The sequence below is a fragment of the Mercenaria mercenaria genome, chromosome 4 (genome assembly GCF_021730395.1).
Source record: "Mercenaria mercenaria strain notata chromosome 4, MADL_Memer_1, whole genome shotgun sequence".
Taxonomy (NCBI): Eukaryota; Metazoa; Mollusca; class Bivalvia; order Venerida; family Veneridae; genus Mercenaria; species Mercenaria mercenaria.
This window is the reverse complement of record NC_069364.1, coordinates 80,550,207-80,563,363: the sequence shown is the minus strand read 5'-3', so window position 1 is coordinate 80,563,363 and position 13,157 is coordinate 80,550,207. Positions and strand designations below refer to the sequence as shown.

Genomic DNA, 13,157 nt, shown 5'->3' with positions numbered 1-13,157 from the left:
GTCAAACTCCGTGACCTTAGCAATAACCTCTGACATTAGAATTATTCTTCCCTAATTGAGGCGACTCTGGCTGAACGCGCTCTGCGGGTTACACATTACTAAACCGTGTTGTTGAAACAGGCCAAACATCTCATTTGTCACAAAGGTTAAAATATGTCGTTACCTTCGAATGTATGTTTAATATGTGATAATAAACCCCATTGCGACCCTCTCATTGTGTGCAACAAATTCACGAATTGAATGCCCGGATGTCACATTCACGAGATTTAGGGCAGATACTTCTAAATTACAGCCGTGAATTACTTGATCAATGACCATTAAGTTTGTTGTATGCGAGGTCGTAACCTGTTAGCGCATCAAATCACTAGTACATTAGGATCCCACCATATATCTAGCACAAAAATGACTTACCAGCTTTGAAGGGGTGAAGAAGTCGGGCAAAAAGTAACTGATTAAAATCAAACACTTCCGTGAAATATCCATTTTACATGTTAGTTAAAAAACAAGTTGCGGAAAATATCCACTATTCATTTTTAATGTCCCCTACTGTCATAGTCTGCTATCATCTCTATAAACTTCTCAAAACACTTTACCAATAACATATGGACATTTTTGGACTGAGTTTAAATCGGATCAATGTGTACAGCCAGTGTTTCTTAATTGCCGTATTTACTCAACTGAAAGTGGTAATGGATTTACTTTGTTGTTGGATTTAACAACTTATGTTAGCGTACATACTGTAGAAATAGCGGACTTGACATTTTTCAGGCAATAGAAAACAACATAGATCTTTTTCAAAATTTGTGTTTTTGTTTTTTTTTTTTTTTTTTTGTAATTTGGTGCAGAAATAAACGCCCCTTGGTGCAAAATGTATCACCCCCTCCCCCAGGGTGCTTAAACGGGTGATACGGAATGTCAGTAAGGTAGAATGGTCTTGTCATTGCGTCCTATCCTAGGGTTCCACATATTTAAAACAGACATTGCAACCAAAATTTTACAAGATGATCATTATATATTTATATAGATGTGCCTTAGAAGGAACTTTTGCTATGCTTTAACTTGTACAGCTCACGCTTCCGTGCCGTACATGTTAAGTTTAAGTTGCAATATTAAGCATAAAATAATCAGAGGATTTTTTTGCAACAGGTCAGAGACCACCAATTCAAAAAAAGTACAGGGAACTTATTGGGAATGAGGTAAGTGTATACCTGGGAATAAGGTAACGTCTGTGCGTTCTGATTGTTCAGTCATGTAAACAAACCCAGGAAGTGATTATTTTTTCAAAATTGATATTTTTTCACTGCATTTACTGTATTTTATTATACATTTTGACAAAATTTGCTACATTTTATGTGTATTGAAAAAAAGTTTTATCAAGCGAATTTCCCCCGCCATGTCAATGATGTAAACATGGGGTCATCTCATTCACACGAAAATTACTTAAATAAAGTATCACTATTCATATGTTTTTCGTCCGATATTTTGGTAGAACTAAGATTGTTCTTGAAAAACTTGTAATTAGATATACCTGTTTCGATGTATGGAAGGCCGTACTCGCCATAATGTTACAATGTAAGTCTATTGGAAAACAATTGGTGGTCTCTAACCAACAGCAGTTCATATATTGTTGTCATCGAAAATTGCCATTTTTGTACAGAATAAAGAAGAAAATGTATCTTCTTCATTGTAGACCATATGTTATCAATCTAATTACATTCTACAGGTAGATAAATGCAGACAGATTGTATCTGTACTTGATTGTACGATTGTGTATCTCATATACTTAGTTTCTATACCTAATAAACCAAATAAAAAGATTGTTCGTATGGGGAAACGTATTATGCAGAAATTCAATGTTCAGTAGCTTAATTATCTCCCCTGACAACCAGGATGCGAAGCCAATGCCATCGATATCTTAATGTAACATGAACAGTTTTGTTTAGATTATTAAAACATCGTCTTTTCCTCACGCTTTGAGTTACGGAGCTCTAGTATTTTAAACTTTTGGCAAACATTCAGCTGACTGTATCATAATTTGTGTCCTGAAGTCGCTTGAATGCGAAACTGCCAATGTCGACAACTAACACCACGTGCAGATATCACAACAACGCAATGCTGAAAAAAAATCGGTTGGCAGGTAGTAGTTTTTTTATGCAGAGGCTTGTGTGCAAGGTACTGTGTATTACTTTGACTCAGTCCCCCCCCCCCCCCCCCCCCCCCTCCCCTCCCCAACTTTTTGCCACCAGACAAAATATTGAATAATATTGTGGATGGATGGCTTATATCTGACCGATCTGACGTTTCATTTTTAGCTGTGTATGGAAATGGCAGATATCGTTTATGAATTTTGAATAAACAAACAAGTACATGATAACTATATGCTTTATTTCTTACAGGTCTATGCGGAAAGTCCAAAAACTGGCAGTTGATTAAAGTTAGCCTATAATTGATATTTTCTCAAAATAAGAATGAGATTGACCACAGATTGTATTCATGAATCAATCCACTAGATTTGAAATGTAAAGGAAAGTAGCGTCCAAATGCAAACAATCAAAATTTAGCATTGTATATCTATTTGGTTTGTCACATTCTACTCCTCAACTGGAGCATGGACATTTTGTAATGTATTTACGTAAGCACTTTGTAATATTACTGGAAATAAAAAAAACAGACAAAATAGCAATAGGCCTAAATAAGGATGGGATATGACAAGAATGCAAACTGCTTTTATCTTTTTGTGATTTCCTTGTAAAATAACACATAATGGGCGAACCGTAAATACATAAATACATCCCTTAATTCCTTCCGTTTATTTTTTATACAGTGTGCACTTTGTATACTTTGTCAAAAAGAGAATGGAAAAATGCTGAAATGACAGTTTTAAAAAATCACTTTTAGTATGCTTGACTATTCATGATTAAATGTTGAAACTATGACTATCGAGGTGATTATGTCATAATTTTGACTCAATCTTGATGAAAGTTGTTCTGGTGGAAATCGGATGATTCTGAAACATGATTACCTTGGGTCAAAAGCTAGGTCACTAGATCAAATAATAGAAAAAAACCTGTTGAACCGATACACACTGAACCTGGTCAGAATGTTTTTAAAGGGTTTACGTCAAGTTTGAAAATTGGTTATCTTAGGTTGAAAAGTTGGTAACTAGGTCAGACCATAGAAAAAGACCTTGTTAACCCATTTTTGTAACCTAACTGATATAAAATCAGATCGATTTGAAGTTTGACAGTTGGTAATCTGGAATCAAAAACAACATTCCTTGGTCTTTGTTAACACACTAGAGATCATATTTTACATTATATACAGGAAACACTGTAAAATGTTTGTCTTTTTGATATTATGTCATCTTGACTTAAATCAGACCACTATGTCAAATATGAAAGCATTGATAACACAACACTGTAGAGGCCACATATCTAACTGGTGAACATGAAACCTGGTAAGATTGTCTGCATGACAAGGTCATCTTTGATCAAAAACTAGGTCACTAGGTCAGTCATGGAAAACACTTTTGAGACCACATATATTTATCTAATGTACATGAAACTTAGTCAGAATAACGGGCTTTAGAAAATTTGGATCATGTTTGGAACATCTGGGCTAAATAAATACGTGACAATCAAACAGTAATAATAAAAAAACATAGTAAACCCTCAAGAGGCCACAAATCAAATCTGATATACAAACTGAAAAAAATGGCCAGAAAAGGGGTCTTTCCAATATTTAGATAATTTTTGAAACTGAGTCATCTGGAGTAAACCACTAGGTAAGATCATTGAAAAAGGTTGTTAACACTCCAGAGGCCAGCATTTTATCTGATTTACCTTAAACCTTGTCAGAATGTTTGTCGAATTAAGGTTTCAAAAAAAAAAAAAAACGGTCATATTTGATTCAAACTAAGGTAAGTAATACAAATCATAGAAAATCACTGTTAAATCTCTAAAAACTACTTGAGCTACATAAGTGTTCAGACAGAAACTTCATTTAGAAATTAGGTAACTGTTTCAGCTAAATAACTTCTGTCAGGAATTTATCGCAAACCTGCGTCCGAAGTGGAACGCCAGTTCAAGGAATTTGCTTGTTACCGACGATTATTATTAACACGTCATCACGCTCATTTTGTTGCCGTTTTTTGTGTTGAATGATTTCATTTAACACAGTCATGTTCGTGATATCATGCCTTCATATCATGAAACGTATTGTATGAGATCACGAAGATGTTACTAAACCTTTATCTCACATGCAATACTTGTTTTCTTTTTTACTATTTTTTACTCATTGACATTTTCACTTGTGTGGAAATGATGTGAATTAAAATTGTCTATCACCAGTTTCAATGAAAAATGAGTAGAAATGGGCAATAAAAATGCAGAAAGATATTTGAATTTTTATATTTCTAATTAATCTTTTAACAACCATTGTATTCGTCATGTTATGCAAAATCATGTACGTAAAAACAGTTCTTTAGGTGTTCTTGATTTAAAAACTGCTTCACGTCTGCGCCCCGATAACTAATTTTCTATCGGTCTACTGTTTTTTTTTTTGTTGTTGTTTTTTTCTTTTGTTTTTGTTTTGTTGTTGTTGTTGTTTTTTTTTTTCATAGAAAGAATTAGGCAAATTAGGCAATGCTACTTCCTCTGCTCTGCTACAAAGTTTCTGCAAAATGCCTTGTAATGGAAATGACAAATGACAAACCCGGTGTTCCATAATTATTTTTTCGTGTATAGCTTACCGGCCTTGTTCAAATCTACTTTTTTCAGATCATATATTTTTTAATTTGTCAAACGCTGATACCAAGATTTTAATAAAGGGAGGTAATATATGATATACTACTAGAATTTCTGTCTTCAAAAGTAAGATATTAACTGAAATGGTCATTATCTATACAACAGTAACTAAGGATGAAAATCTGTGAATTTTTATTTATAGGATAACGTAATGTTTCGTGTTCAGCTGTCGTTTATAAAAAGAGGGACTACTGAAATGAAAAGCAGATATATAAACATATTCCGCCTCTTGCTCACTGTTAGGGAGACGTTGAAACTTATTAAAACAGTGGAAATAACACATAATTTTAACATAAATGCTGTAACTGCTATTAAAACATAATGTCACAGGGTGAGAAAAGTATGCAGCCAGACCGGACTCGAACCCATGGCCTCGGAATACCGTTCTGATGCTCTGCCGCCTAAGCTTCCCAGCCGCCAACACCTTTTTATCCCCGTTTTTATATTCAAGTCCTATACGGTGACAATAATATTTAAACCGAGCTAGCTAACGTAGTCCAAAAGCTAGGGGACCTAGTGCTTCAGCAGCCTATACACTTATTAGATTTAATAGCTTTTCGTTTTAGTGTAGACATTTCTAAGAGATTTACTGATGTTTAAGTGGAATCCCCGAACTTCAATATGACGTTTGGAATTGTTTCTTATTGACCATAAATTTGGCGGTTATTATCCATGGTAAAAACAAGATGCAGATTTTAATATAGTATAATTATACCGGTAATAAGGCATTTGGCAGATGCACATTCTTTTATCTGTTTATGATATACTCCAGATAATTATAATATTATCAGAACACCATCAGTTTGTAGTGCAGTGCAAACGGTAAATGACAGCGCTGGCGTCCCATAACTAACAATGTTTTAGTAACAAACTTCAACCTTAAAAATGACCTTTAGCCTCGCAGGGGACCACACGGGGTAAAAAATGTCAATAATTCTATATTGTACCGACTATTTTCAATATTCAAGGAATAGGTGACAGCAGGAAACATCTTTTTAAATGTTATAAATATTGAGACTTTGTCAGAAAATAAAATGCCAGCATGTCCAAACAAATTTCAGTATCACCTTTACCTGACAGCATTAAGTCTATGATTAAATTATTTAAATTATCGAGTATACTAGTTATTGTGTTTATGTATACTGTAAACAGCACTCATTTGATAACAATGACTTGCCTCGCGTGGTAAATAGCCCTTTAAGCCTATATTGGCACTCGTGGCGCTCGTGCAAATATAAGTTTACTTGTGCTATAAAATAATAGGTTGTGCCTTATTATATATTATAATGCAAAGGTAAACCATCGGGGTCAAGTTGCGTCCACTATAATAACGTCTAAAGGCACGGCATTGTTGTTTAATAAGTTTGTACTATTGACCTGCAATTTAATAACTGTATGACGAGAAAATCTGAATGTATAAAGTTTCCAGCGGCCAGTATGGACTATTTAAAGTCACGATTAATTGTATATAACAATCGCGTAACGCAGGTAATACGATATTTAACAGGTGTCTTAACCATGTATTTTTCTTGTTTTTTTTTTCCTAAAGATTTATCATGTCATGTAGAAGTAAGATCAATAAAATCAGTTTTGCAGATTGCGATTCAAGGTAGAATGTTTTGGCAGCGTTCTAGATTTGAGGTATGAATTGTATCCTACCTGTAAAATGGTTTATGCTACATAATTCTCACCAGGTCTTTCCATACAATTAGAAAATAATCAGAGGTTTGGAAACACGCCTGATAAGCATTTTGAAAATGTTTTTGGAAATTTTGCCAGATTGAAATGTTTATAACTGCTTCAGTTAATGACCACCATATGTATCTTTGACAATATAACAGTAATCATTATACTATACATGCTGGTACTTGACGGAATTTCTAGTAATATACACACTCAGTATAAGCAGTCCGTAAAATACGAAGCTGAACACAACTGTTTATCTGAAAGCAATTTATCCAATATGCTTTAACTACCAGATTCAATAAGAGATAAAATTAATAGATATTTTGTCATTACCATTTTGTTGCTATATTCCATTCTTACTTCCAGACACATTCCTCTCATTAAATCTAATATTCCATTGAATTGTAATAAATCTTTCCAAATTCTATATCCCGGTCGATACCACAGAACGCCTCATTATACGGAATTATTATACGGCCGAGTGGCAATTCTAGAAAATCGCTCGCACTATATGAACAGTTATTTCTCCCAATCGTATAACAAATATTTATATAATATCTCCAGCGTTGATATAAGTTGTTGTTGTTTCTATCACAGAGTCGATACGAAGTTTACAACCACCAGAAAAACATCCGGCAGTCGGCTGAAGCTGTGTAGATCTATAGTAAAACTGCCATACAATGCCTGGTAAGTTACTAATAACTCATTTGTTCTGCTAGTTTCAGCCTTACTTCTGGCGATCGATATTTTAAAAGAAAACTTCAAATTATATTTTTTTTTAAAAGATAAAACGATAACACCAGATATGAGTAATTACTTCATTGTTTACTTCATTGTTAATGTGACTATTAGAATTAAGTTTTACGTACGACTCATATTTTTTGACAGAGACCGAACGCCAGTGGTAAGAGGCCTGACTGAAACCGTAGGTCACAAGTTCGATTCCATCGCCAAATTATATATATATATATATGTCTTACACCAGCCAGCAGAGCTGCGGGAACTGGGACGTCTCCTATATCCTACGCTTTCACTCAAATAAAATCGCCGTACGGGACCATGTCTTAGTGATTAAGGTCATTGACTTCAAATCACTTGCTCCGCACCTCTGTATGTTGGAAACCTCGCTCGTGATGTAGAATTCTTTCATATGAGGAAGCCGTCAGACTGTTTCAATGTTTCAAGGTAGATGGCTGGTTTTACCTGAAATATTGCCCGGAGGGGCACCTGGGGCCTCCCGCACCATCAAAAGTTAGGAAGTCTCCGTGTGACTTTACATTGTACCGGTGTGATTTAACTTCCTAAAAATAGACAGAAGGAATCGCCGTTATGAATAGCCGATAGCGACTAAAAATAAACTTCAATTCGTAGATGCACAAACCTTTGTGACCAGACTCACTGAATGGAAAGTATAGATGAACAAGTAATAAAGAAGATACAATACAGTTATGTTCATCAAGATATGAAAATATGCCAGTTGCTCGCATTACAATCAGAGCTGCCAGATCATAAATATATGTAACATATGATATCGCTCATTAGTTCCTACAATTCTGGTTTATCCACAAAGGAAACAAAATCATAGGTACATGTATTTAAAGGTTCATAATGCCTTTGTTTAAAATGTGGCTGCTACATTTTCCATTATGAACATAAAATACATTAATTTCTTGTTCAATCCTATTTCTGATAATTACTTTCTTTAACAATTGTTAAAGGTTTGAATATTGCTGAATATACCAGAATGTTTTATTGAATCTATTGTTTTTATTACCTCCCTTTATGGCCCTAACTAGAACAGTTCATGTGCAATATTAAAAATAGTGCTTTTCTAAACATGTAAGTATGCATAACATCTATTTGGAAAGCTGTTTCACCCGTTTTTAATTAAGATAAAAATTTAAAGCATTATGGACCTTTAAGGCTCATAATGCTTTTGTTTCAATGATAATATGGCTGGCACGGTTTTGTTATGAACAAAATATATCAATTTCTTGTTACATCCTGATGCCGATATTATTTTTTCTTCTATCATTTGTCAAAGATTTGGATATATGATGGTTTTATCATTGTTTATTGGATCCAATGATTTGATTACCTCCCTTTATGGCTCTAACTTTAGTAATGAAAACAGTGCATTTCAAACCGTGTAATTGTGCATAACATCTGTTTGGACAACTGTTTAATCTGCTTTTTTAACATAAGATTTAAAGCCGTATGGAATTCTAAATATCTCTAAAATAATGTTAAAGAGGGCACACCTCAATCGATATGAAGACGTATCAAGCTTCAAATTAGTACGAGTTATCCTCTTTTGTTTTCAGAGAAGGCACGGATACACAGACGCATTCATACACAGCCGCAAACGCACAGTCAAACCTGTCCTAATGACCACCTCTGTATAGAGACCACCTGGCTGTAAAAAACATATGGTTTTGTTTCCTATTTTAACATAGTGTAATTTAACCTTTGAATAAAGATCACCTGCCAATAAACACCACTTTCTGTTTCTTCCAAGGGTGATCTTTATAAAAAGGTTTGACTTCTGTCTTATATAAGGTAAGTACGGGCGTTAGTGCGCGCGTGTGTTGGAATCTATTTCAGTTGCTAAAATTGCACTTGCTATAAGTTGAACAACCTTTCCTTTCGGCAGTAATCATTATTCGTAACTCGTAATGTTTTATTGAAGTGTTCTGCTTCAGCCTTCCCTTCAAGTTGACTGTAATCAAAGCATCAACGCTTCTCATCTGCTTGTTGTTCCTCAATGGTTTCAAGAATCTATTATTGATTTTGCTACATTCCACATTATCAAGATGGAGGTATACATATGTACAAAGCTAGCGGAAACAATATGTTACAATTGCTAAACATGCATGTTTATGGCACTGATGTCGTCTGCAAAATTCGGTTCGTCTGGTTCGTCAAATCATTTGACATCTCAGAAGCAATTTGATTTAGACTAGACAACTTGGCATCTTTCACTGAAACTAAATGTTGAAATAAAAGCAAACGTTTACAAAAAGCATCTATTTATTTTATAAGTAGATTTTCGACAATATCGCCGACTCAGTGGCTCTTATCTATAGCAGTGTAAACTGATAAAGGGACCTCTAAAATTGAATTTTTATAGAAATCTAATATCGTTATGTTCCAACATTATGTATTATTTATATGCCTTCTTAGTCTACACTGCTTGTCGTTGAGCATCAAAGTGGTTAGATCGTCTGCTTCGTGGACAGTGTGTGAATGTGTGGTGACCTATATTCTAACAAGAAGCCGGATTTATTTCATGTTTTCAGAGAATTTTCTTAATATGATATTGAAATATTTCTGGTAATTTACACAGTAAAAATATCAGATATTTTTTACTGCTAAATTTCAATATAGGTCAAATTTGGTTAAAACTGTTGAAAAAAAAATAGATTAAAAAGACAATTTGTTATTTATATATACAAAATCTCCGTATTTATCACCCTGTATTTTCACGAAAACGAAGTACCAGGTGTCCACTCAACCAAATCGGAATATTTTCTGTACAATGTACAGCGATGTAAAAATAATTCATAATAGTATAAATTGTATCGGACTTTTTTTCTGAGCAGACATGAAGCATATACACACTCCAGTCTATTCTCAAGATTCATCGAGCATATTTATGTATATTTGCAACAATACAGGCGTAACATCACTAATTACAGCTGGCGTATTAATATAGCTGATTACCTGGGGTTCATTAAGAATCTGCGATTTTTTTTCTATCTATGTTTTCAGGACAAATGTTTGGCGTTTGAACAAGTAACTATAGCAACCAGACGCCATTATTCGGATAACGTTAATCACAAAATATTGCAAAGAGATGGATGCGCAGCGGTGAAGATACATTGTTTTTCATGAAATAATACCGATCATTTTAAAAGCGTTTTATCACATTTACGCAAAACTTGCTACTATTTCAAAATGTAATGTATACATATTCTCACAAGTGGTTTTAACAAAGCTCTCTGCAGAGTTCAGAGGTGTTTATTGTTTTACAAATACTGCATACTGTACACTTATTGAATGATGTGCTGGTCCTTAGTAAAACTGTTGCCCGAGGTTCGAAGGATTGAGGCCAGGATCGAGGGCCAATAGTTTTGACTATTGACCAACAAGCTATTCAAGAAATGTTTTATTACATGACATGAGGAATGAAATTGATTTTCAGTTTTATTTTTCATATTTTTCGGCGACGCCGTCTAAATTCGTTTTCGTTACCTATGCCACGTGACTTCAGTCTGCAAATGAAATTACTTGATAACGCATTATAGATAATTTATCAAAATGGAAGATTTATGTAACACTCTGCCTGATTGGACGAGAGTGTCAATTTCTTTCACTCTGTTGACTGTGCTATGCTGAGTGAAATGTAGACAAAGCGTTTATCCTAAACGACGCTGTTCACAGTTTTAAAGCTAACTTTGACTCAGTATATTTAGCAAGAATATTGATATATCTCAAAATGATAAGTAAGTTTAATAAATATGATAAAAACCTGTTCAAATACCAAACATATATCAAATTAAAAAAAGAGCTGAATACGGTCTGCGTATCACATGAATAAGGGTGTGATAAGAGTCTTTTATGTAGAGTAGTGCTTTTTAAAAGATTTTCCTTGTTACAATTGTCGTCTGTATATGAAAAGGTGTCTTGCTTTTGTGACTTATTCAGATTGCATATTAAAATGAGTACTTGTTTGCTTTGATATATTTGTTATAAATTATTTAACTGATTTATTATATATGAATATTTTTCTTTAGTATGGTATGCAAATATTGAACTCATTTGAAATCTGTTTCATCATATATATGCTATATAATGACTAAATCTCATTACATTGAAATGAAGGTACGCTGCATGCAGTTTATCTATGTGATATGACTACGGTCAAACTTTATGAAACAGAAATATTGAAATAATTACAATTGTATGTTTTGTTTGACCTTCACTTTTTTATAGGTGTGACGTCATTGTCCAAAGATTCATGTTATAGCGAATATGCATTTGTTAAAGCGGGATCAGTTGGCCTATTTTAGAAATAAATAAAAATAATAAATAAAAATTTAATTGATTTTTTCTCATGTATTCTAGTAATCAAACTTGATTTGTAGCATCTTTATTAGGCCCGCAACCAACTTTGTTCAGCTGGGACATTTGACCCCTTTTAGGGGCTGCTAGAGCTAAAACTAGAAATGCCTTTATACAGCGTCTGATGAACAGCTTGTTGGCTCTTGGTCTGGAACATCATTATACGGTCCTCTTCCAAATTTTATATAGGAACTTGGGCTCTATTAGGGACCACTATAGCTAAAAGTAGATATGCCTTTCTTCGCATTAACCACTTAAATGTAATGGATTTTTATCAAACTCGATGTGTAATAATATCGTAAGGTCTCCTGCTATTTTGTTACAAATGGGGATAGGGACCAATTTAGCTAAAAATATAAACACGTTTAATGACCTCGTCTCATGAACCGCTTCATGAATCTTCATCAAACTACTGCTGTAATTATTCGCCTAAGGATAAACGAAACAAAATTGCAACCCTACGAAGCCTTTGCGAAAAATTAAAAGAGAACCATTTAAATTGTTAAAGTGCGGTGTTTAGTTTTGCAATTTGAAAAATGTTAGATGAAAGATGAATGTTAGATGAAAAAATCATAAACTTCTTTCCTTATTACAATTCGCCGACCATCATTTTTAAAGATATTTCTTGTTTACTTATAGTCCAGTATATATATGCGTTGAACATAGACCGGTCATATAGCATAAACTAAGGACCAGCGAGTTATATAAGTTCAACTTGTCATGCAATATCCATGTTACTATTGATACGACCATGTGTCCTTTTAAGACGTTTGCATCTATTTCAAACTTCTATTTTTAAAGATTCACTATTAAGAAAACAACGATTATCAATAAAAATGCTAATTTTTTGATAGACCACACTATTTCAACATCTAATTCCATTTCAAATTTCTGTTAGATTTACAACCACCTTAGCATTTTCCCCTGGAATTCGTTTGTATAATGGTGCCCCGCTCACTAAGAAGGGAAGAAAATCTTGCTAAATATTTGTCTCACATGCTGCACCGACTGACGGCTCTTTATCCACAGTTCTGATCTCGACAATCGGTTTATTTCTGCTACCTTTCAAGTGAAGATAAATAAACAACAGCCACCACAATCTTCAGAATGTATTTTAGTGATTATTTGACGCCTACACGGTTTCCAAACCGATTATCATACCTTCTGTCATTTTCATGACTCATATTGTTCCCTCATAGAACAAGAATTAAATAATAATTTGTGTTGTATTAGTATACCCCGATCACTGTACTATTTTAGGTGGATATTGACATTGACCTTCCAAAAACGTCGTAACTGAAATGAGAAATGTTACAACTAAGGGCTTGAACTGGCCGTAAAATCAAATAATTGCGACTTCATACTGGATGCCATGCAAAGTATTCCGAACAAGCGATAATGTCTAAAAATAATAGGTTGAAGGTCAGTTATTCAAACCCTTTGTTTAAAAAAATAACGACAACTTCAGGCCGCCTTTGCGTACATTTATAGAAAATCACTTTTTCCTACGGCTATTTTTCATGAAAGGTCTATAATAAATTA

At 34.0% G+C, this 13,157-nt stretch overlaps 1 protein-coding gene across 1 annotated transcript in view; it reads right to left on the bottom strand.

Annotated features, from left to right (window-relative positions):
• The window catches only part of LOC123553022 (uncharacterized), a 36,977-nt gene extending 29,756 nt beyond the window's left edge, over window positions 1-7,221 (bottom strand). Inside the window, exon 1 of the mRNA XM_053541777.1 lies at window positions 6,825-7,221. The gene's annotated coding sequence lies outside the window, so the exon portion shown is untranslated. The remainder of the gene's footprint in view (window positions 1-6,824) is intronic.
• Window positions 7,222-13,157: the final 5,936 nt, after the last annotated feature.